General features: G+C 38.1%; 1 long non-coding RNA gene across 1 annotated transcript in view; it reads left to right on the forward strand.

Moving 5' to 3' along the window:
* The window catches only part of LOC144300328 (uncharacterized), an 88076-nt gene that overhangs the window by 59199 nt on the left and 5009 nt on the right, over nt 1-23868 (forward strand). Inside the window, exon 2 of the long non-coding RNA XR_013366904.1 lies at nt 14912-15212. This is a non-coding gene — a long non-coding RNA (uncharacterized LOC144300328). The remainder of the gene's footprint in view (nt 1-14911; nt 15213-23868) is intronic.

Consider the following 23868-nt stretch of genomic DNA (forward strand, 5'->3'; position numbering starts at 1 on the left):
GACTCCTGAGAGAAGACTGACTTGGTCTGAATCCTAGCCCCAATAGTTACAGCTGTGTACCCCTGGGAAAGTTACTTAACTTCTCTGTGTCTCTGTTTATTTTTTTTATCTGTAAAATCGGGTGGTAATTATATTTTCTACCTGATAGAGTTGTTATGACTAATTCTTTACAGATGCATAATAGGTTTTTAATTAGCTTTAGCTCTTATTGTTTTAAATATTATGAAATCGATTTTCTCTTGTGCTAATTATTGACTAGTGATACAGATGGAAAAAGATTCTATAGTCTCTTTTACTGGGATACTAATGGCATATTCGATTGAGTAGGTTTCAGTAAACTTAAAGAGATGATTTGCTTTTTTTTTAGTAACTTTAGGCAGCATGCATATTTAATAATCTGGCACAATATTTTATATTTTCTAAGATGAAAGGGCCAAGAAATTCTCAGCTCATAAATGCAAAACAAAACAAAACAAAAAATCGACCCTACATATTTATTTCTTTAGGGATAAAATTTTAGTGAACACTTTTGACCTGTGTGACTCATTAAATTTATCACCATCTTCTTTGGTGAAAATGTAAAATAAAATGTGTTTGTCTTTTGTTTATTTTTTTTAAAGATTTTAATTTATCTACTCGTGAGACACACACAGAGAGAGGCAGAGACACAGGCAGAGGGAGAAGCAGGCTCCATGCAGGGAACCCGACCTGGGACTTGATCCCCGGTCTCCAGGATCAGGCCCTTGGCTGAAGGCGACGCTAAACCACTGAGCCACCGAGGGCTGCCCATGTTGGTTTTTTAAAATAAATAAATAAAATAAAATGTGTTGGTCTTTTAACAGGTAAAGTTACTCTGCTTCCAGAGCTTTCTTTCATTCACTAAAATGCATATTGCTGTCACATGTATTGCATGTCATATGGCACAAGAATTGCCTTTGGAAATGCAAAATTCCACTGAATCACATGTCCTAGTACTGGCCCAAGTAAAGTCATGATGGAGGTGGTATTTTCCTGTGTTTTCAGGCATCTTCATTGTGTTTTCTCCTTCCTCTCTCTCCTTTCTATTATAACCTACTTTTGGAGTCTTCATTTACACTAAACTATAAAGTAACTGATACCAACTTACACTAACAGAGTCTCCGTTGATTGTTTAACTCAAAGTTTTCATGCCTTAGATCAGGGATTCACAAACTATAGCCCTTGGACTAAATCAGTTCTACAGCCTATTCTTGTAAATAAAGTTTGATTAAAGCGCAGTTGCACTCATTTGTTTACATATTGTCTGTGCTACTTTTATACCACGAGGGCAGACTTGAGTAGTTGAGACAGAAAACTTATGGTTCGCAAAGCCTGGACTATTTATTATCTGGCCTTTCACCATAAAAGTTTTCTGATCCCTATCATAAATTCTAGATTTGATCCTCTAAAGAGAACTTTCAGGAAGTTGGACTTACTGGCTTCCTTATTTGCCCTTAAAAAAATGTCTCTTTCTCTGTCTCCTTATACACACATGTACAAACACACACACACACACACACACACACACACACACGCTCACATACTCCAGATACATTTGGATGGATAGATTTCTATCTGGATGGATTCAGTTTTCAGATAATTTGGCAAGATCTGGCCTCCCTTGAAAATGTGAAGAGCAGAATTTCATAACTCAGTATTTTTACATCTGTGATAAATACCAAATTCCGAACAACTTCAGGTCTGAGTGGTATTATTCTTTCTAGATAAGACAATGTATAAATGTTACACTTGAGTTGAACAAGCACAAATTCTTATCATTGTAGCTAAGACAGTTTCTGTGATATGAGTATTCTTTAGTTATTTCAATTGAACTCCATCTTTAGAATCGCATATGCTTTTCATACTTTGAAGAGTTAATGTTACTAGACTTTTAAAGTGTATATTTAGATAGCTACTCTGAAACGAGATGGAGTGAGGGATTCAGATTCCTCTTCTGCCTGAAGTATTTTTTAGGGAAAAATGTTTTTCAAGATATTGGATATTAGACTTCTAAGGATAGTGAACCTTGAAACATAGGAAGCAAAAAAAGTGACCCCATGATTGCCCGAGTTATGGTCATAAGAGTGTTTCCCAGCTCTGACACAGAGAGGGTGTTCAGGCTGAACTTTTTTTTTTTTTTTAAATTCATGAGAGACAGAAAGAGAGAGAGAGGCAGAGACACAGGCAGAGGGAAAAGCAGGCTCCATGAAGGGAGCCTGATGTAGGACTCGATCCCAAGTCTCCAGGATCAGGCCCTGGGCTGAAGGTGGCGCTAAACCGCTGAGCCACCCGGGCCACCCAGGCTGAACTTGATAGGCTTTCTTAGTTGAGGAGATGAAACTGACACTTCAGAGAGACCAAAGTGGCTGTAGTACTGAGAACTGTGAGGAGAGAGCTACCAGTGAGGGCACTCTTGAAATCTGCATTGGGTTCCCCTTTAGTAATTAGCCAAGTACTGAGCAGCACATGTATGTGAAGAAACCAACCAGGACTGGGAGAGTAACTCGATGAAATGGTTAGAAGGAAAGTAGGGGAAGCTCACACAGGGCTGGAAATGATGCCTGTTGCCACCAGGCAGACTGGAAAAATGGATAATTTATAGGACATTGTGTGGAGTCCTCAGAAGGATCATGCTTCAGCAATGGGAAATAATGAGCCCTAGACTAAACACTGCTCTGATCCCACCTAACAAATCTTCAAAGCAAGGATGAAAATGTTTCCAAGTAACTTAACTGCATACCAGAAATAAGACTCAAGGTATTTATAGAAATGCAAAAATACTCAGCTCTCAACAAGGCAAAATTCACGACGTCTGGCATCCAATAAAAAATTACAGGCATGCAAAGAGGCAAGAAAATACAACCTATAATGAGGAGAAAAATCAATCAATTGAAATCAACCCAGAACTAACACAGATGTTAGAATTAGCAAATAAGAACCCTGAAGTAGTTATAATAACTATATTTTACATATTCAGGAAACCACAGGAAAGATTTAACAGGTTGAGTAAAGACATGGATGAATGTATGTATTTGTATGAATCATGAAAAATCACAAAATCAAACTGCAATGTCTAAGAAAAATTAACTGGATGAGATTAATGATAGATTAGGCATTGTAGAAGAAAATATTAGTAAACTTGAAGACATAGCAATTGAAGATATAAATTAAACACATTGAGGGAAAAAATATGAGAGCTCTGGGCCAACCTTATATAGTCTAAAACACATGTGATTAGATGCCATGAAGGGATATGCAGAGGGAAATACATTCAAAGAAGTAATAGCCAAAGAATTTCCAAATTTGATGAAAATTATAAACACACAGGGTTTTCAATTTTTTTTATTGAAGTATAGTAAATATACAGTGCTATTAAACACAGTTTTAAGGAGCTCAGTGAACCCCAAGCATAAGAAACATGAAGAAAACTACAGAACATAAATTAAGCAAGTTACTTGAAACCAGGGATGAAAAGAAAATCTTAAAAGTAGCCAGAGGAAAAAGACACATTACATAAAGAAGGGAAAGATAAGCACGCCAACTGATTTTTGTTGTTGTTGTTGAGAATAAAGAAAGTGGGGCAGAGTGTTTAGAGTATTGAAAGGAGGGAGAAAAAACCCTTAGAATTCTATGCCCATGGAAAATGTATTTCAAAAAATTAAAGTGATATGAATTTTTTCAGACCTATAAGATCCAGAAGAATTCATTGGCAACAACCCACACGGTAAGAAATGTTAAAGGTAATTTCTTGGAAAATAATACCACATGAAAATATGGATCTATGCAGTGGAATATGAAAAGTCCTGAAATTGTTAACCCTGTGGGTCAATAAGCAAGTTTTTTATTAGTATTTAAAAACCACTAAATGACAGTTAACCATTTAAACAAAAATAGTAGACTTATAGTACAACTTTGTATCAAATATACAAGAATGGTGATGATAATACAGGGCCAGGAGAGAAAAAGTGAAAGTACACTATCATCACATTACTGTACTTTTCTATGAAGTGCTATAATATCACTTGAAGGCAGACTCTGATAAATCAAAAATTTCTATTATAAGCCCCAAAGTAAACGTTAAAATAATAAGAATTATAGCTAAAGATCTAATAGAAAAGATAAAAGGAAATAATAAGAATATACTCAATCCAGAAAAAAGATAAGAAAAGGAAAAAAAAAGGAAAGAAAGAATAAGTGGAGCAAGAAGAAAACAAATTACAAAATCATAGATTCAAACCGGATTATATCAATGATCATATTAATGGTTGTGGTAAGCAAAATCCTAAAAGAGCCCCACAAGATTTCCCTCCTTAATTCCTGGGACTGTGAATATGATGAGATATCAAGCTGGTGGTTGTATTAAATTAAAGGGCAAAGGAGATTAGCTAGGTAGGTCCTACACCTAATCACTGAACTCTTCAAAAGCAGACAGATTTTTCTGTTGGGAGTATGAGGATTCAGAAAGATTCAAAGCAAGAGAAAAATCTGATGTGCCACTGAAGACTTGAAGATTGAGGGGGTCATGTGATAAGGACCCTGGGAAGCCTCTGGTAGCTGAAAAGAGCTCTTGGCTGACAGCCAGCAAGGAAATGGGACTTTAGTTCTACAGTCACAATCAATTGAATTCTGACAACTTAAATGAGCTGGAAGTAAATTATTTGATAGAGCCTCTAGATAAAAGCCCAACATGGCCAACCCCTGGATTTTGGCCTTGTAGGCCTTAGTGGAGGACCTATCTGAGTCCACCTGGACCTCTGACCTACAGATCTGAGAGATAATGAATGAGTGTTGTTTAAATCCGCTAAATTTCTGGTAATTTATCATGCAGCAATAGAAAAGTAAGACAAAAGTAATGGCAAAACAAAAACAAAAACCCACTCCAATTAAAAGACAGAGAATCTTTGAATGTATGCAAAAGTGAGACCTTCTTTGCCGTGTATGATGCTCACTTGATTACAAGAAGCTTACTTTATATATAAGGACAAAAACATATTAAAAATTAAGGATTCAGAAGGATATACCATACTAACACTAATCAAAAGAAACCTGTAGTGGCCATATTAATATCAGATAAGATTCCAGAGTAAAGAATGTTATCAGAAATAAAGAAGTTCACTTCATAATGAAAAAGACCATTTATCCATAGAACAACCATTTCTGAATGTTTATGCACCTAATGTCAAAACTTCAAGATACAAAGAAGAAATCAAAAGGGAAATTTCAAAGTGTTTTGAACTGAATAAAAATACAGCATATAAAATTTGTGAAATGCAGAATCTGGAGAATAATTTATAGCACTAAAGACAAAAATTAACTTAAAATTTATTGCATTTCTAAATAAAAGTCCTAACACTATAAAACCAGAGGAAATAGAAGATTTTTAACCTGGAGTTTGGCAAAGATTTCTTAGACACACCATCAAAAGGATGATCCATAAAGGAAGGAGTGATCATTTTGATTTCATCAAAATCAAAAAAATTCTGCTTTTTGAAAGAAACCATTAAAAGAATGAAAGGACAAGCAACAGACTGGAACAAAATATTTACAAGTCTTATATATGACACAGGACTTCTATCAATACTATATAAAGAATTTTCAAGATTTAATAAAGAAAATAACCCAGTTTTTAAAAAACGGGCAAGATACTTGAATGGGTAATTTATCAAAGAAGAAATATTTATGTCAAATAAACACACAGAAATATGCTCAACATCATTAGTGATTAGGGAAGTGCAAATTAATATGAAAATAATATGCCAGCACATGCCTCTTAGAATGGGATGATTGAAAAATGAAAGATGTTAAAATATTGTTAGCAAGGATAGCCATTGGAAATGTCATCACTACTAGTGGGAATGTGAAATGGAACAAATTCTTTAGGAGAATACATTGAAAGTTTCTTTTTTTTTATAGGAGTGTTATTTATTTATTAATAATAAATTTATTTTTTATTGGTGTTCAATTTGCCAACATACAGAATAACACCCAGTGCTCATCCATCAAGTGCCCGCCTCAGTGCCCGTCACCCATTCACCCCCACCCCCCGCCCTCCTCCCCTTCCACCACCCCTAGTTCGTTTTGCAGAGTTAGGAGTCTTCATGTTCTGTCTCCCTTTTTGATATTTCCTACCCATTTCTCTCCCTTCCCTTCTATTCCCTTTCACTATTATTTATATTCCCCAAATGAATGAGACCATATAATGTTTGTCCTTCTCTGATTGACTTATTTCACTCAGCATAATACCCTCCAGTTCCATTTGCTTCAACGTGGATGGAACTGAAAGTTTCTTAAAAAATTAACATTACCTACTTTGTCATTCGGACGTTTCATTCCTCACTAACTTTGCAAGAGCAACGAAAGCACATGCTCATGTAAAGACTATACATGAATGCTCGGGACCATTTTTTCTGTAACTGTTCCAAACTGGAAACAATAAAAGCATCCATCAACTAATGAACTGATAAAGAAATCATGGCCTGTATGTGCAATGGAATACTACTCAGCAGGAAAAAGGAATGAACTGTCGATACAAACTAAATCATAGAGGAATCTAAAAATAATTATGCGGAACCACAATTAAGACAACCAGTAGTACATACGGTATGATTTCCTTTACTGAAATCTCTAAAAAACGTAAACTAATTAACGGTAACCAGCAGATCAGCAGTTCCCTGGGAACAGTGGGGGACTGGACAGGAAAGAGAGTGAGGGATCACAGAGGACATTAGGAAACTTTTGGGGTGACAGAAATGTTCACTACCTGGGTGTGACAGTTTCACAATGTATTCCTATAAAAAAAACTGAATAGATTTTGCACTTTAACTATATGCAGTTTGCTGTATTAACTCTATCTCAATTAAGCTGTTAAATATGAAAAAGTAAACATGCTTACTTAAAATAAACTTGAACACTAATTTAATAACTGGTAAAGTCAGTAAATAGAACCTACGCAGACATACTTGCTTCAGCACATTTTTCTGTCAAAAATAGACTCTTGCCGGTGTCACTGGGAACAAGGTGGATTTCGGGAAGAAATTTACCTTGAGATCCTGATCCTTTTTCTTAAAAAAAAAAAAAAAATTATCTGCATCTTAAAAATATCTGTAGGCTCAGATGACACGATAGTTGCTATGGAAACTGCGCATTTGAGGCAGAATTGCAGCGGGTAAAAGTTGTAAGTTATAAACACCTTACATTAACGGCTGTTCTGCAGTTCCTGTCACCCATCTTCCTACTTTTGGAAGGAAAAATCAGCTCTTAATGAACTTACTCTTTTAAAAACCCTTTTTCAAAGCAATCTTATCTGCCAGCTGTATCCCTTACGACAATGTGACCCCCCTTGTGGCATGTAAGTGAAAGGTGACCTTTAAAATGATGGGGAGTGAAGATTTTGCAACTGAGAAGCATTTTAAAGTGATGGGGAATGAAGATTTTGCAACCGAGAAGCATTTACGAGGAGCCAGCATGGAAAGCTGCAACCAACCTCTTTTAGACTTGGCCAACAAGGAAAAGACAATCGATATGGAAGATGAGTTTGTCCTCGTAAAGGAAAGGGGAACAGGAAAGCAGCTGGGGGCTCTCCTCAAACGAACTAGTTTTCCTCTGGATATTTCACGGGATAAACTCAGGAGGATGCGTAGGTTTGAACCATTTAAGGAGCCAGTGGAAAACCTGCTGGCCTTCTTCGTCCTTGCAAAATAAGGTAGTGACTTTCTGCAAAATAAGGTAGTGGCTTTCTGAAGAAATAATTAATGTATTTCTGCTCTAGCCACACGTGAGCCAATAGATTTATTTCAGACTCCAGAGTCACAGAAATCTGTAGTCTTTCTGGCTAGACATCAAACATAGCCTCAATCAGAGATATTTTTACCGCTTGGTTCACTTGCTTTAATTATACCAGGTGTCTGGGATATTTTATTTTATTGAATCTACTAGATTTTCTGAAACCCACATAAAAAAAGACCATAAAATTGAACTTAAACATGAGCTCATTTCTAATTTTAGCGGTTTGAAATTGTCTCTGTTTTGCTAGTTAGGTTCATTTCATTTTTAGGGGGCAATCAAATTAGAATTGTGTTTATAGAGTCCTCTGTCTTTAAGTTATTGCTCGTGGTTATGGCAATATGAATTAATATCTTTATCTCCCCTCTCAGGAAATTTCAGCCGTATATTTTCAACGTTCAACTCATACTCTGGAAACAAAATTCATGCTGGGAAGCGCGCACTTCCTTCCCCAGGCCACATTCCGTCTGAAGGACTGTACTAAATAAAACTAAAACAGAGCTACCTCAAACTCTCTGCTGGGTCTTCACCCCTAGGATGAAGTCCAACCAGATGCAGTCGTTCGAGATGTAGGTGGCTCTTGCTTACTTCTCCAGTGTCACGGCGAGCTAGTCCCCTCACTGATGGAATTCCTTCTGTGTCTTCACATCCATCCTGCTGCTCAACCTTTCTGTGGCTTTGCACTTGTTTCCTTAGAGAGCATTTGCCTTCTTTTCTAAATCTCGAAAATTTCTGAGTGCCTTCTCCTTTGAAACTTTCTCTGACTTTCTCAAGGAGAGCTGAGCACTCCCTCACATCTACGTCTGTAGGCACACGTCCCTATTAGAACACTTGCTACGGAGTGTTACACATCTCTACCCCCCTTAGCAGATGGCCCACATGCTCTGAAAGCAGGGCTGTCCTCCTCCTCTTTGCATTCTCTCTATCCAGGACCAGACCCAGCCCCGTGCAATCCACCATCCCCAGTCTGGTGCCCCTGGTGGACAGCGGCACTTGTTAGGAATTTACCTGTCAGTGTCCCATCTTAATGGTGCTCAGTCAAGGCCATGGGACTACTAGACTCTTGCCCCATCAGTTTCCTGCATCACTCTGGGAAATGAATGCAGACGCAGGTGCAGAATGTGAACCAGAGGGTTTTAATTGCTATGCAAGCACCTGATTTCCAAAAGGAGAATTCTGGTCCAAGGCTACACTGGAAGGCATGGCTTATATTCAAAGCTTCTCCCTTTCCTCCTTTGACTATTGAGTTGGAGGAAGGCAGTGTAGGAGAGTAGATGCTGCAAACCCAGAGCACATCACACTTCCCCATCTAGCCTTATGGAATGCTTGAGAGCCCTGTCAGAGCAAATGTCGTCCAGTCAGGGGTAAGCTCTAACTGATCTGGTCTTTTCTTGCAGGAGATAGAAGGGTCTAGGCAGCGAGGACGTGAGAGAGGCTATAAAATTGACTCCTCCCTACCCTGTGTGCATTGTAAAGTGGCTGCTATGGTTAAGGATCTCTTCAGTTGGACCGCACTGTCTTCCTAGGCCAATGCCCAGCATTAGATTAAAGTTGTTTGAGGTGGATTTGGTGATGGAGAGGGACAGCAAGAACACGATACAAATAGTTTTCAACGAAAATAGTGACTAATATTTATTTAGTACTTCTTATGTGTTAGGCCCTTATTTTGCACAGTTTGTTAAGTTTTGTAAATGAATCCTCACAATAATTCCACGAAATGGAAACTATTATACCCATGATCTGGATACCAAGATAGTCAATAGCTTGTCTAAAGTTACATAGGTAAGGGGGCACCTGGGAGGCTCAGTCGCTTAAGCACCTGCCTTCGGCTCAGGCCATGATCTCCAGGTCCTGGGATCCAGCCCTGCATTGGGCTCCCTGCTCAGCGGGAAGTCTGCTTTTCTCTCTCTCTCTGCCCCTCTCCCCACCCCTCTCCTGCACGTTCTCTCTCTTTCGAATAAATAAATAAAATCTCAAAAAAATATATTTAAGATTCCTTAGGTAATATGGGCAGAATCAGGACTTGAAGCCAGGGCATGCTTTGGTGCCTTAACCCAAAGCCATTCTACTACACTGCAGGCGGTACAACAGCTCCTAGGTTGCAGCCACCGTGCCAGGCCTTGGAGACAATGCAGAGCACCACGGACATGCTCTCACAAGGCTTGGAGTCTAATGAAGGGCGTAGGGCATTATGATACATAATGGGAGTGATGGGACTACCTATGAGGGGCCCATATTTGTGCCTTGGAGTCCAAGTTAAGGCTTGTGGGGGAATTAAAATGTGGTAGGCAGATTAGGTCAGAGAAAATGGATCAGGAAGGGGTGGGTGTACAGGCATTAGCAACAACCCAGGGATAAGAAAAAGGATGGTGTTAGGGAATTAAAGTTAGAAGCAAGAATATGGCATTTTAGAGGGTTTGGACCTTATTCCGACATGTTTAGTTTGAGGTGTCTGTGGGACCTCCAGGTAGAGGTCTGTGTCTGTAATTCAGAAAGAGATTTGGCCTAGAAATGTTTAGTTGGGATTCATTCATACAGGAGTAGAAATATAAACTTCGGGGTGGATGAGAATGTGTGAGAAGATACGAAGACATACGTTAGCGTAGGTAGCACAAAAATTAGAGTGTCCGGGAATGAAGCTCAGAAGATGAGGACACAAAGTCACCATTGAGAGAAAGGAAGATGAAGAACATGGTACCGTTGAGGCCTAGAATTCCAGGCATTCCAAGGAGAGCAAGTGGTTAATACTAGCCACACCCATAAGGATAAGAATTGGGAAGTAGAGACTGGATTTAGCAACAGGGTGATCTAGCTGGTGAGAACAGCTTCAAAAAGGAGCAATTTCCTGGAGGTGAAAGCCCCTCGTAGATAGGTTGGAAGTGGGTAGGTAATGAGAAGTAGAACTGCGTCAAGAGAGTGGCTACTCTCGTAGATTGAGTGGAAGGGAATGAAATTGTGTGGTCCTGTGAGTTCTTCACTCCATAACCTGTACTAGGTAATAAACTTATTAAAAGCAAAGATTATATCTTCTTTTTTTTCCTTCCACACACAACACCCAGACAATAGCTTGCATATATTAGCTGCTTCAGAAACTCAAAGATAGATTGGTGATGGCAGTGATTCGTTTCCTTAAAAAGCAAGATTTGTAGTATGTGATGGACTCATACCAATCTTCTACACATCGTAGGTGTATAGACACATATTGTAGTAATTAATAGTGATGATATCCTTGTGTGAAGAAAAGAAACATTCTTTATTCTTCATAAAGAATGAAATATAGACAACATCAGGATTAAGACATGCTGCATTTTTTTAAAAGATTTTCTTTATTTATTTGAGAGAGAGAGAGAGAGAGAGAGAGAGAGAGAGAGAATGAGATGGGGTAGGAGCAAAGGGAGAAGCAGAGGAAAAAGGAGACTCCCCGCAGAGCAGGGAACCTGACTTGGGGCTCAATTTCAGGACCCCGGGATCACGACCTGAGCCGAAGGCAGACGCTTAACCAACTTGAACCACCCAGGCTCCCTGACATACTGTATTTTTTAAAATAATGATTTGTAGATAACATGCAATTCAGTTAATTGGCATATTCAATAAAACATGGTATTTAATTTCCTATCTTTCTTAAGGAATGAGAATTTAACACAAATGTAAGATTTTACATTTTGAGAATTTAGCAATGGTGAATTTTGGTCAGTATAACACAATTTAAGTGTGACTTGACACATTTTAGGCATATAAAGAATCCAACTTGTCTGTCTAAACTTAATCTTGAAATTCAAAGATTTGAACATTTATAACTGTTGTTTTGTTGGAAAAATTTGGCAGATCTTTATAAATATAATGGAATTACCTTTATCTACAATGATGGTGAGATAAGTGGTTTTTACGAAGGTTCTATGACATCAAATTGAGCTTTTTGTCAGCTTGCCCACATATTATAATGTTCTCCATTGGTGCTTCATCCCATCCCTTTTAAAATTAGAAAGAAGTAAAGAGCAAAATTATGGTCCTTTGTGAGGATTTTATGTTATTGCTCGCTGAATTAGGAAATTTCATTTCAGCCAACTATCTGCTTATTAGAAATTATCCCAAAGAAACAATAGCCCTTGTTTGAAAGGTCATGCGTTGTGTCATGTAGTAGGATAACACGCTGGTAATTACACTGTCAATCGTTTATGCTATTGGGATCACACAGCAACTTATAAACAGTTACCACCTAGTTGGTTGTATTTTTTAACAGAATGTTTTGATCATATGTAGAGAGTGTTGATTTTTCAAAGAACAGAAGTAGCTTAAGGAAAAAGACATTTGGGGCACCCGATGGCTCAGTCGGGTAAGCGTCTGCCTTCAGCTCAGGTCATGATCCCGGGGCCTGGAGCATCAGGCTCCTTGCTCAGCAGGGAGTCTGCTTCTCCCTCTCCCTCTGCCTCCTGCTCCCCCTGCTTGTGCTCTCTCTCTCTCTCTCTCTCAAATAAAATCTGATTTTAAAAAATGTCATTTATTGGAAACAGTACTGTGGTGGTAAGGAGGCATCATAGCAAATACGTACCTAGTGCTTGCTACTTGCCAGGAACGATTTCAAGCTCTCCCCTAACTCATTTATTTCTTTGTAGCCAGTCTTTCCTAGGTTCTGCTGTGGTAACGAACAACTCCAAATCTCAGTGGCTTACATCTTGCACCGTTACATGTTGGCTGTTTTTCTTTTTAAATTTATTTTTAATTAATTAATTTATTTTTAATTTAAGGATCCAGCTGAACCAGTAGTCCTTATTTTAGTTTCAAGGCAGAGGAAAATAGAGAAATAGCCAAACCATGAAATGTCTCCTAAAGTTTCCACTTGGCCATGGTACATGGAACAAATGCAAGTTCTTTGGCCACACCTAACAAGCAGTAGAATGGGTCAATGAGTCCTTTCCATAGATGACTCCGTAAATCAAATGTTAACACATCAGGGTGTGTCATTCTCCCAGGAGGAGACCAGAAACTATTTGAAAATAATAATCCAATCATCCTCAGTCCTTCCTCTTCAGAATAATTGCTTCCCTGTTTTCTGCTATTTCTCTCCTATCTCTGTATCCAGTGGGACTCCTCTTCATTCAGCATCCTATGAACCAAAAAGAAAAATCATCTTCCATGCACAAACTCAAGATGCAACAGTGACACGTGGACCTTCCCCAAGCAATTCTTTGCAATACAACCATCTCTAAAATATTGTCTGCTTTCCATCTCTTTGGCTCTAATCATCTCCATGTACTCTTAGCCCCAATAGCAATTATGTACCAATTAAATGGGTGGCTAGCTTTTGCCAGATAATCCTGTGGTGTCAAACAATTCCCAAATTCTAGTGACTGACCACAATGAAGACTTTTTTTTTTCTTGCCCATGTTACATGTCAGTTGAAGGTCTATACGGCACTGTCCAAAAATCTTTTCTTTATTTGAGGATCCAGGTTTTGGGGCAGAGGTGGCATAAGAAGCAATACCTGAACTAGTCGGCCATCCTTAAAGCTTCTGCTGAGATGTGCCATCTGTTATTCTTGCTCATATTTCACTGGTTGAAGCAAGTCACACGACCGCGTCTGACTGTCACGACCCAGGGATGCACTATCAGTCACTTGTCCATGGGGTACGGGGAAGGTATAGTTTTCTTCCAGGGAAGGCAATAGACAAGTGAAAACCAATCTGCCACATTCACAATAACCTCATAAGTTAGGTATTATCATCGCCCTCATTTTACACATGATAAAAACTGGAACAAAGTTAGCCTAAGTAGTTTGGCAAAAATCACATTGCTGGTTGGACCAGGATTTTACGTCTGGCTTGAGAGCTAACCATCTTAACCACAAAAGCGAAGCAAGTGCAGCTGGGCCTCAGAAGGGACTTTCCAAGTCAACAGGAGCTACACTTCTCTCTGTGACCAAATGTGTCTCTTATCACTGACTCTCTTGTGTCTTTGGTGGACATAAAAGACAATAAATTCACAAAAGCCACCCCTTGCCCTACCCGAATTCACAGTCTCAGCGCTCAACTTTAACCTTATTCAGGTCCCTCTGTCCCAGTTTCAAATTGCCAGGAAACATGATGTCAGTGGCTTAGTTATGGGATATGTCTAATGAGTTTCAGCCAGAGATCCAGTGCACGTGGCAAATTGCCCACCCCAAGGGTGTTTGGGGTTGGCAAGGAATTATTTTGGAAAAAGGTAATTTTTGTTTTATAAGGAATTACATTTTAAAGGAATCTCACCTGGTTTACCTGGAAAGATGAATTATAGACTGACGTAATCATATTCACATTTTTCCCTTTTGGCAATTGCTTTGGCGAGGGTTGAAGACTCAATTTCCAGTTTAGGTTTATGGCGCTGGAAGTAGCAAACAAATAATCAGTAATGAAGCCTTATTTATGAATACGTGGACACACAGTCAAATAACCAAATGGTATTGAAAGGATGAACTAAAAAGAGCAGTACCCACCGCATTTTCCTAAGAACGGCGGAGTAGAGATCCTGAATGACCTGTACCGAGGGTGGCTCTTCCACTACTGAGCACACAGAAGGTCTGGCTGGCAACTAGAGAATGCTCAGAGACCCACTAAAAGGGCAGTTAAAATGGGAACGGGATGTGGGAGGCAGTGCCCACATCCCCAAAGTGCTGCCAAAACAAAAAATCCAGTTTTCCCAGCTTCTTATGGGGTATGTGGGGACGGGCAGGAGAGAGTCCCGAGGCACACAGAGTGTGCAGTGTGACAGGATGGCCCCGTACAGAGAGCACCACTGGGGTCACACTGTCACCGCAAGAAACGAACTAGAACACAACTGCCTTTTCTGCACCCCGGAAGAGGAAGAGGAAAGTTGCCCGTCTCGAAATTTCTTTGAGTGGAGAACAAATATTCCCCAAGAGTTGGTGGTAACCACAGAGCAGCCTTGTTCACATCGATAGACAGAATTCACATTTTCCACTTTCTTTCATTTATTTATTTATTTATTAATTATTTATTTTTTTAAATTATTTTTTCACTTTCTACAAAAAACAAATGAGCATCGGAAGCATAGCATGGAGGCTTTGATAGCAAAGACTGCTAGCCGTTCACCAGAATCCGTGTCTTCTTCTTCCCAGGCCTGTGACTAGACCAGGGCTTCCATGAAACTAAAGGATGATGCGTGGACTCTGAGAAGTGACAGGTGCCACTTTCAGCTCTAGGAGGACTTCTCCTGGTGGGCCTCCGGCAACTTCGGCACAGTGTGGACGGGGAGGCAGACACGGTGGTGGCCTTGCAAGCTGCCTGGGGCAGGGCCTCCTCTAGCCTGGGTCTCCTGAACGGCCGCAGAGACAAATGTCCTGCTCAGCAGCACGAATACCTCCTATCACCTGTGAGAAGGATGAGGAATAATACTATTATATTGGAGTCAATGCATATGTAAGTACGAAACACGCATATTCGTATTGTCTTATTGTAACAAACACTAATGTCCCAACAGCATACCCAATGCAATATGCTTGCACGCTTGCAAATCCCTTTCTTTTGCCTTCACACTCCCCTTGTACGTAAGACTTGGGGTTAAAAATAACTTTTCCCTGAGAATGCTGAAGACATGACTGCATCGCCTTCCAAAACCCATGTTGCTGTTAAGAAGCTGATGCCACTTGAGTTCCTGGGCCTCTGACGAGGCTTCTTTATTTCCTCTGGGAACTTTCAGTCTCCAGCATCCTGAAATTTCAAGATGGGATGCTTTGGGATAGTGAGTTGTTTTTTTTTGTTTTGTTTTGTTTTGTTTTGTTTTGTTTTGTTTTTTCCACTCACTTGGTTGGGACTCACTTTGAGTCTGGGGATTTGTGTGTTTCACTTTTAAAATAACTTCTTGGGTTTTGCATGGGACCATTTCTTCTTTATTTTCTGTTCTCTTTCTAGAAGTATATATAGATATCAGGACATTTTTATTACCATTCCTTTTATATTTTTTGTATTTTTGTCTCCTTGTTCCAATGCCATGTGATTTCTTTGATTTTTATTCCAAATACAATTTCGTATGTCAATTTCCCTATTTTGCAATTTAAAAAAAAATCCCTACTTTCCCTCTTCCATCTTCAAAGCCTCCTTTTCTGTTGCATCTCCTCTTATTGTTCTCGCAGGTTAAACCCATTTTAAACACATTGACTATTCCACACACAGGGCTTTTATATACAGAAGAAATAAGTGCGTAATCAATCTGACATTTGGGTAATAGGGTCTTTATGAGCAAAGTTTAAGGTAAAATACAACTAGAAATTACTTGTAGCTGAAGCCTAGTGACAGGTTATGTTTACATCTAGGTAATTTCAGTATTTATATTGCTTAGTGCCATTCAGCCAGATAGCTCCAGGGCTGTGGGAAGAGCTGCCTACAGCAGTGGACAATTTCTCTTTGTGTTTTCTAGGACATCTGCTCTCACACCCTTTTGGGCAACAGGAGTTCTGCACAAATAATGTATATCAAGTTATGAGAAGCGAGGGTCGGTAATACTCTGGCATTTAAAAACACAGGCTTCAAAGTCCTGCAGAACTCAGTTCGAACCACATGCCAGTATTTCTTAACAGTGAGACTTTGGTTATATTTCTTAATTTCTCAGAGCTACCGAATCCTCATCTGTAAAATGGGGATTAATTATTATCCCTACTTCCTAGGCCTGTTGCGAGGATTAATTGAGATAATGTAGGTAATGTGTTTAGCACAGCGTCAGGTAGCGGAGGTACTCAATAAGTGACAGCTGTTATTATTTTAATGGTACATAATTACACATTAACAAAAGCTGTAACACACCCCATATGGGGATTGTCTAGAATGAATCCCAGGCATACACGCATTCATGAAATGAAGAAATGAAGAAATATAATAACTACATAAAATATTACTTGCTTACAATAAGTATTTAATTTGTAGTGAAAGAATTCGTCAGAAAAAAAAAAAAGGAACATTGAAAGATTTGTTCAAATTTATAGGTGTGCCAAGGGTCCTGGAGAGAAGCCGAAAGGCCCTTTATTGATATGTATAATTTATATAATATAAAGGCTTAAACCCATTGTAAATAAATAATAAGTTTTGGTAAATCGTGTTTCTTTGATTTCCCCTTAATTCCTATTAAGCCCAGTTTCATTAGTTTTTTTTTTTTATTCACAGAGGTAAACGTACGTTTCCCTCTAATTTAGACTCTAAACAAAAGTCACAAATGCATGTAACTTTCATCTGTTATAAAATCTAAGTGATCCATTATATTATAGTTAAATAGGATTTATTTTAGTATAATTATGTTTTAATAGCATTCTTCCTCACTTCAATCTCTCACATTAAAATACATGAAACTTAGGTTCAAACTACTGTTTTAAGCACGTAAGAGAAGATGTAGAATTTGGTTTATTACACTAGCCTTATATTCTTACCGTTGAGATGACCGCAAGGGTGAATATTTTTATTTTTTTTTCTAGAACATGAATAGGTAAGTTATGTTGAAACCTCCAAAACTGTGTAGATATCTAGATGCAATGCAACAACGACAGCAAAAAACACAACAGGTTAAGCCTTCATTGGGTATGCGTGCGCATAAAATGTATTCTTCTAATTTCTGAGTATTATTCCTCTGTATGACTGTAACACATCTTATTTACTCTTTCACTAGTTGATAGGCATTTGGATTGTTTTCAATCTCTGGGTATTATGAATATTCATGCACATTTCTTTGTGTGGAAGTATGTTTTCATTTCCTGTGGGTGAGTGTATAGAAGTGTAACTGCTGGGTCACGGAGTAGGTGTATTTTTCACTTAATAAGAAACTGCCAAACTTTTTTTCTAAAGTTGCTGTTCCATTTGCATCCTTCCTGTAATGGGTAAGAGTCTGTAGGTCCACTGCGTCCAAATCGGCATTTGGTGTTGTCGTTAGTTTTCATTTTAGCCATCCTGGTAGGTGGGAAATGAAATCTCATTTCGCTTTTCATTTGCATTTTCATCACTACTAATTACACTGAGGACCTTTTCCTGTGCTTATTAACCATGGATACATCTTCTTATACTAGTTCTTTTGTCCAATTTTTTATTGGCCATTTGTATTTCGGTGATGGCTTTATCAGAGTTCTTTACTTAAAGGTAAAGATCATAAATATATGTTTTAAGAAAATTTCTCCTAAAAATTTTTTTTCTCCTGGCATATGGCATATCATATATTTTCTTTATAGAGTGCTTTTAGCCGAATTTTTAATTTTGTTGTAGTCCAATCTATCCATATATTAATACTTTGTGTGTCTTCTGTAAGAAAACTTTGCAAATCCAAGATTTCTAAATTGTTCTCATAAGTTTTCTTCTAGGAAGTTTGTAATCTTAGCTCTCATATTAGGTCTGTGGTCCACGGCATGTTAATTTTTGTTCATGGTATAAAAGGCTGAGGTTAATTTTGTGTGTATAATATTGCTATCCGGTTATTCCAGGATTGTTTATTGAAATGATTTTCCTTTCCCCATTGAATTTAACTTGCACGTTTGTTAAAAATTAATTGATTATATATATTTGGGCCTATTCCATTGTTTGCCTGTACTTATATCAATACCACATTGTCTTGATTACTATAGGTGTGAAAGTAACTGAAAAATCAGATATTGTGAATCTTACAAGGTTGTTCAAGATTGTTATGAATATCCTAGGTCTTTGGTTGTATCACAGAAATGTTATAATTATTTTTCCAGTTTCTACAAAAATACCTAATGTATTTTGATTGGAATTGCACTGAATATATGGATCAGTTTAGGGAGAATTGATGTTGATGTTATTGAGTCTCTTTATACTTGAACCTGACATAATTCTATTTATTCAGGTCTGTTACTTTCTTTTAATTGTGCTTGTTATTGAAGAGGTCTTCTACATCTCTTGTTAATTTTATTTCTCAGTATTTTATGGTTTTTGAGGCTATTGTAAGCAATATTGCTTTGTAAATTTTGTTTTCCAATTGTCTTTTCTGCTAATGTGTAGAAACAAAAGTAGTTTTTTTAACAATTTTTTTTTAAATTCTGTGACTGCTAAATCCATTTACTAATTCTCTTTACTAGTTAAGAATTCCTTAGGATATTCTGAATTGTCTGTGAATAGAGGCAGTTTATTTCTTTCTTTCTATTCTTCATGTTTTGTGTTTCTTTATTAATTATTATTATTATTATTATTATTATTATTATTATTATTTTGCTTTATTGCACTGTCTAGGACTTCAATGGTAAGACTAGACCATATCATTCCTATCCTCAAAGCCCTTAATTTGACCTTTATGGAACTTAGGAAAAAAGTTCAAAGTCCTTGCCTTAACCCATATGTTCTGGCCCTTGTCTTCCGCCTTCTAATCTAATGCCACCAATGGGTACACTGTAGTCAATCTGGCGTTTAGGATATGGAAGGAGACATGCCATCTTCTGCTGTGGGGCCTTTCCTTGGACTTTTCCTCCAACTCTTGCGATGCCTGGCATCTCTTCAGAGACGCTCAGATACACTGTTCCCAGCCAGCTTATCTCAAAGAGTCCCCACTCTCACCCAGCTTAACACCATGTTTGTTTTCCATAGAACATGTGCTTTGATTTGTAATTATAAACTTATTTATGTTCTCATATAACTGTTACACTGAACAAATAGAAAATCTTTGTTTCCTATAGTCCCCTTGGATTGCTCATTTGGCTATCCTTTTCCTGGACAATGGATTAAAAAAAAAAAAAACTGAGAGTAACTGTAACTCTTAAATAATATACAAAAACCTGTGATTACGCTAAGACACAGAAGACAGACTCAACTTGGTTTCATCAACCCTCCTTACACGCAGCTCTTGCTCATCTTCTCCACTTACAATAGTTTTGGACCCCAACAGGAATGAGAACTGATGGTCTTATTGGCAAAGGAGGAAGGATAAAAGACAAGGGAAGCGGTCTAGTCTTGCCAGCTGGTACGAGTATAAGAGAGCTTCATTCCTTCCGGGTCTGCCAGATGTTTAAAGGTGATTCTTTCTTGGGTGATTTTTGATTCTTCAGAGGGCCTCTCTGTGAATCTTCCCTGCAAGGCCAAGATTAAGTTGAGGCAAATGAGTCAGGGATCTATAAGTACAGGGTTAGAGCCTTCCTGTTCTTTTAAACTTTTTATTTATTTATTTATTTATTTATTTATTTATTTATTTATTTTCATCATGGATTGCTTTGCATTAATTCTGATGTTTTAAAATATTTCATTAAGTATTACTTATCATGATTACTGAGTTTTTGCTTTTGGTACCCCCTTAAATTTTGTGCCTTTTTCATATCACCTTGTTCCAATCTTGATTCTCTGTACTGCCTGAGATAGGAAATGCATTTTTCTCTTGTTGGTCACATACCTCTTAGCACCTTCTAAAAAAAAAAAAAAAAATTGGGATGCCTGTGTGGCTCAGCAGTTGGGTGTCTGCTTTCGACTCAGGGCGTGATCCTGGGGTCCTGGGATCGAGTCCCACATCAGGCTTCCTGCAAGGAGCCTGCTTCTCCCTCTGCCTATATCTCTCCTTCTCTCTCTCCCTCTCTCTGTGTCTCTCATGAATAAATAGAATCTTTAAAAACAAAAAAATAAAAAATAATAAAAATTTACAAAATGTCTATACCACATCGAATTTATCTTTGGGGTCCTATCAGCCTCCTGCATTGCCCTCTAATGTAGAATTTAGAACAACTCCTGACCAGCCCTCTCTCCTCTGGCCCACTTCTGATAAAAACAGTCTTAGGTTTCTTTTACAGGACAAATTCTGGATTAACAACACAATCCCAATACAGCATTAATTCTTCTTCATTCTGTTACAAGAAGCAGCTGGCTAGCCTGTTCCTACAATCTGGCTTTCTAGGTTACAGTTAGCCACCAATCCATTGTGCCTCAAAGGTTGAGGTAAAGACAGGGACACTCTGATCTCCACCATTCTGTTTGTTTGTTTGGTCTGGGGAGCTCATAGCAAGATTCAAAGAAACCTTAACAAATCTTTTCCCAACCTCCAACTCAATGGCTTCTGCTGTGGATGAAGAGTTTCAAGGGTGAGGGAGTTTTGATTAAATCGTGTATTAATTCAGCCTGCGGGTCTAATACATCCTGTGGAAAGCAGCATTGCATTTCCATTGGTTGTCATGGTTGAAACCTTTAATCTGCTGTTCAGTTATTCTCTGCCTTCCCAGTGAACCATAAACTCCACGAAGGCAGGGGACCATTTCTGGTTTTATCACTCTTCTATCCTCTGCACCGAGCACAGTGCCTGAAAAATTTCAGACACTCTACAAAATTTTGTCAGTGGAATAGAGGGAATGGACTGTTTTTTTTTTTTTTTTTTTTCCCAGTACTCTGCTAAAGCATATGTAAAAATAACAGGCTTCTTGGTGTATTTTCTTATTTGTCAGTAACAATATATATTCTTACTTTGTAATACTGATGAAGAGCTATGAATGCGGAGTTGATTGTGAAAGATGTTGGGGGGGGAAGTAAGATGAATGGGATTCAGCAAAGATCAGCAAGAAACATTTAATGAGCAAGTGAAGGCTTGCTTATGTTCTCAGAGTCAGAACATGAAACTCTTAGAAAATAGCTCGGAAGTGGCTAGTGGCAGGTTTTCACTCTACCCTGCAATAGCCTCTGCTCCTTCCATCCTGAAACGATAAACCTTATTCTCTGTGGATTTACCTGGATGGAAACCAATCAGGCAACTGTACAAATACTACAAACACCTGCACATCGGAAAAATTTAACAGTGCCAGCACCAAATAGTTCTTTTAGTTTATCTCAAAGAATGTTCCTAGCTAATCCTCTCTTGGGGACATAGATAAACACTCTGAAGCTAATACAGTCTTAACATAAATTAAAAATAATGCAGAAAAGACATTTTAAAGCATATAATATTTTGTTACCTTTGGATGTCTATTCCCATTTTGTAAGTCTCATTGTTGAAAAGAAAACATTTTCATATGATTGTTCTGAAGAGGCCGGTAACCTCCGCACTACACACTGTGGTGGATTTTTTTCCCTTTTCCTCCCTTGGTAACAACTTAGAAAACCCAGATGCTAAGCTATGGAAGAGGTTCCCACAAAGCACCTGGCTTCTTGGCAAATATCTCAGGTGGCTGAGCTAGTAGCTGTTTTTCCATCTGAATTTTGTAAAGTTGGCTTTAGATCCAAGATTTACTTCTAAATTTAAAAAATCTAGATTCTTGTCATATTGTCATTTGAAAAAAATTGGAATTGTAGTGAAATTTTATCCTAGTAGAAGTCATATGTAAAAAGATATGTTGTGCTATTCCATAATATAGTATATAAATGATAATGCATAGTATAAAACTGTTGTTTCATTCTTAATATGATTTTATTTCGGTGACTATACCTAACAATAACGAAGTGATTCCAAGATTATATCTCCAGTAAATCTTTTTGCTCCTAGAATAATCTAAAATATCCACTTTTCTCTAACACTTCCCTTTCTTTCTTAAAAACGAGTACTGTCACTAGAGCATCTCAGTGGTCTCCTCCTAACTAATTAGCTATCGCTTATATCCTACCTTGTCAAAAAGTGATATGAGATGAGGTGATACAATTTACACACTCCCTTTGTGTGTGTATCTCTCTTTCAATGTAAAAAGTTTTTATTTATCATTTCTCTGATTTCTGGGTTTCCCTATCCATATCTAAAATCCTGCACCAAGGCTATTTGAAAGGCTTTCTATTAATAACTCCATTTATCTCTAAAATGCCTTGACATGTTTAGTCACTCTTTTTACAATAACTCTGGCAATGTTTCCTTTCTGTCTCCCGTGTGTCTAACATTTGATTTTATTTTTCCCTCATTCATTTCATATGAACTATGTTTTTCTATTTCTCATTCCAGAGTTCATTAGTACTACCCTCTAAAGCCACGTTTAATTTTCTAATGAATGTTTAGGTCTGCTTTATATGAATCAAGCTATGCAAACGTAAACTTCCCAGATGCTTCCCAGAACCTAAATGCTGTATTCCTAGCATGTTTCTGCAGTTTGTATTTCAGAGAGCCAAATTCAAGTGGGCTCAGTAGCATAAATATATCTGGCTAGCAGCATCTGGGTGGCTCAGTCGGTTAAGTGACGGACTCTTTATTTCAGCTCAGGTCATGATCTTAGGATTGTGAGATCGAGCCCATGGGGCTCCATGCTCAGTGGAGAGTCCGCTTGAGATTCTCTCTCTCTCTCTCACACCCTGCTCTCTCTCTCAAATAAATAAAAAAATCTTAAAAGAATACATCTGGTTCAATGCAAATAAAGAGACACTGTTTAATTGCAACAAATTGAAATCTTTCACTCCATCAAATAAGAAAGGATTACTTTGAGTGGTTATATAACTTCACTACTAACTTTGCTTCTCTGCTGTTCTCTTTAGGATATGTCATCACCGAAATGTTTACCACTTATTTTTACCATTAAACGTAAACACGTTTTTATTATTATTTGAGATATGGGGTAAGGTGGTGAACAGAAACGTGTCTTCTAGAAATAAGTAAAGAAGTAAGATAAGAGTATTCCCAAAGTGGATCAAGCCATGTCTGAGTATAGTGGATCCTAAGAGTAGAAGGAATAGGAAGAGCTAACAGGAGTCGACAATGCAGATGCCAAGAGATCGGTCTCACTTTATGTCTGAGAACGTTCCAGAAGGAGTTCTTAGGTTGCCTCACCACCATTCATATCAGTCTCAGCAGTTTTTCAGGGTGTAGCACACTCAAAATGTTCCGGACAAGGACAAATCCTTATTGGGTTCATCCGTTGCTGTTACCAGGTGCTCATTTAGTGTACTTTAAATATTCAGTCTTAACCTACCTTTTTAAAAAATTTTTATTTCCTGAAATGCATTCCAAAGCTCAGAACACTGAAGACTGACTGCGATTAAAAGGTTTCACCTTGGACAATATAAGCTATGAACTGTCATTTGGCTTCCTTGGCTCTGATTGAACTGGGTGGCCTTCCCTGTCTGCTTTCTTCGCATGTACTTTAGCTTTTCTCGGTCACATAATAACTTTGCGTAGCTTGTAAGCTAAGAAGTCAATCCAAGGTTAAGC

Source organism: Canis aureus, chromosome 28 (assembly GCF_053574225.1).
Source record: "Canis aureus isolate CA01 chromosome 28, VMU_Caureus_v.1.0, whole genome shotgun sequence".
In the NCBI taxonomy this organism is placed as follows: Eukaryota; Metazoa; Chordata; class Mammalia; order Carnivora; family Canidae; genus Canis; species Canis aureus.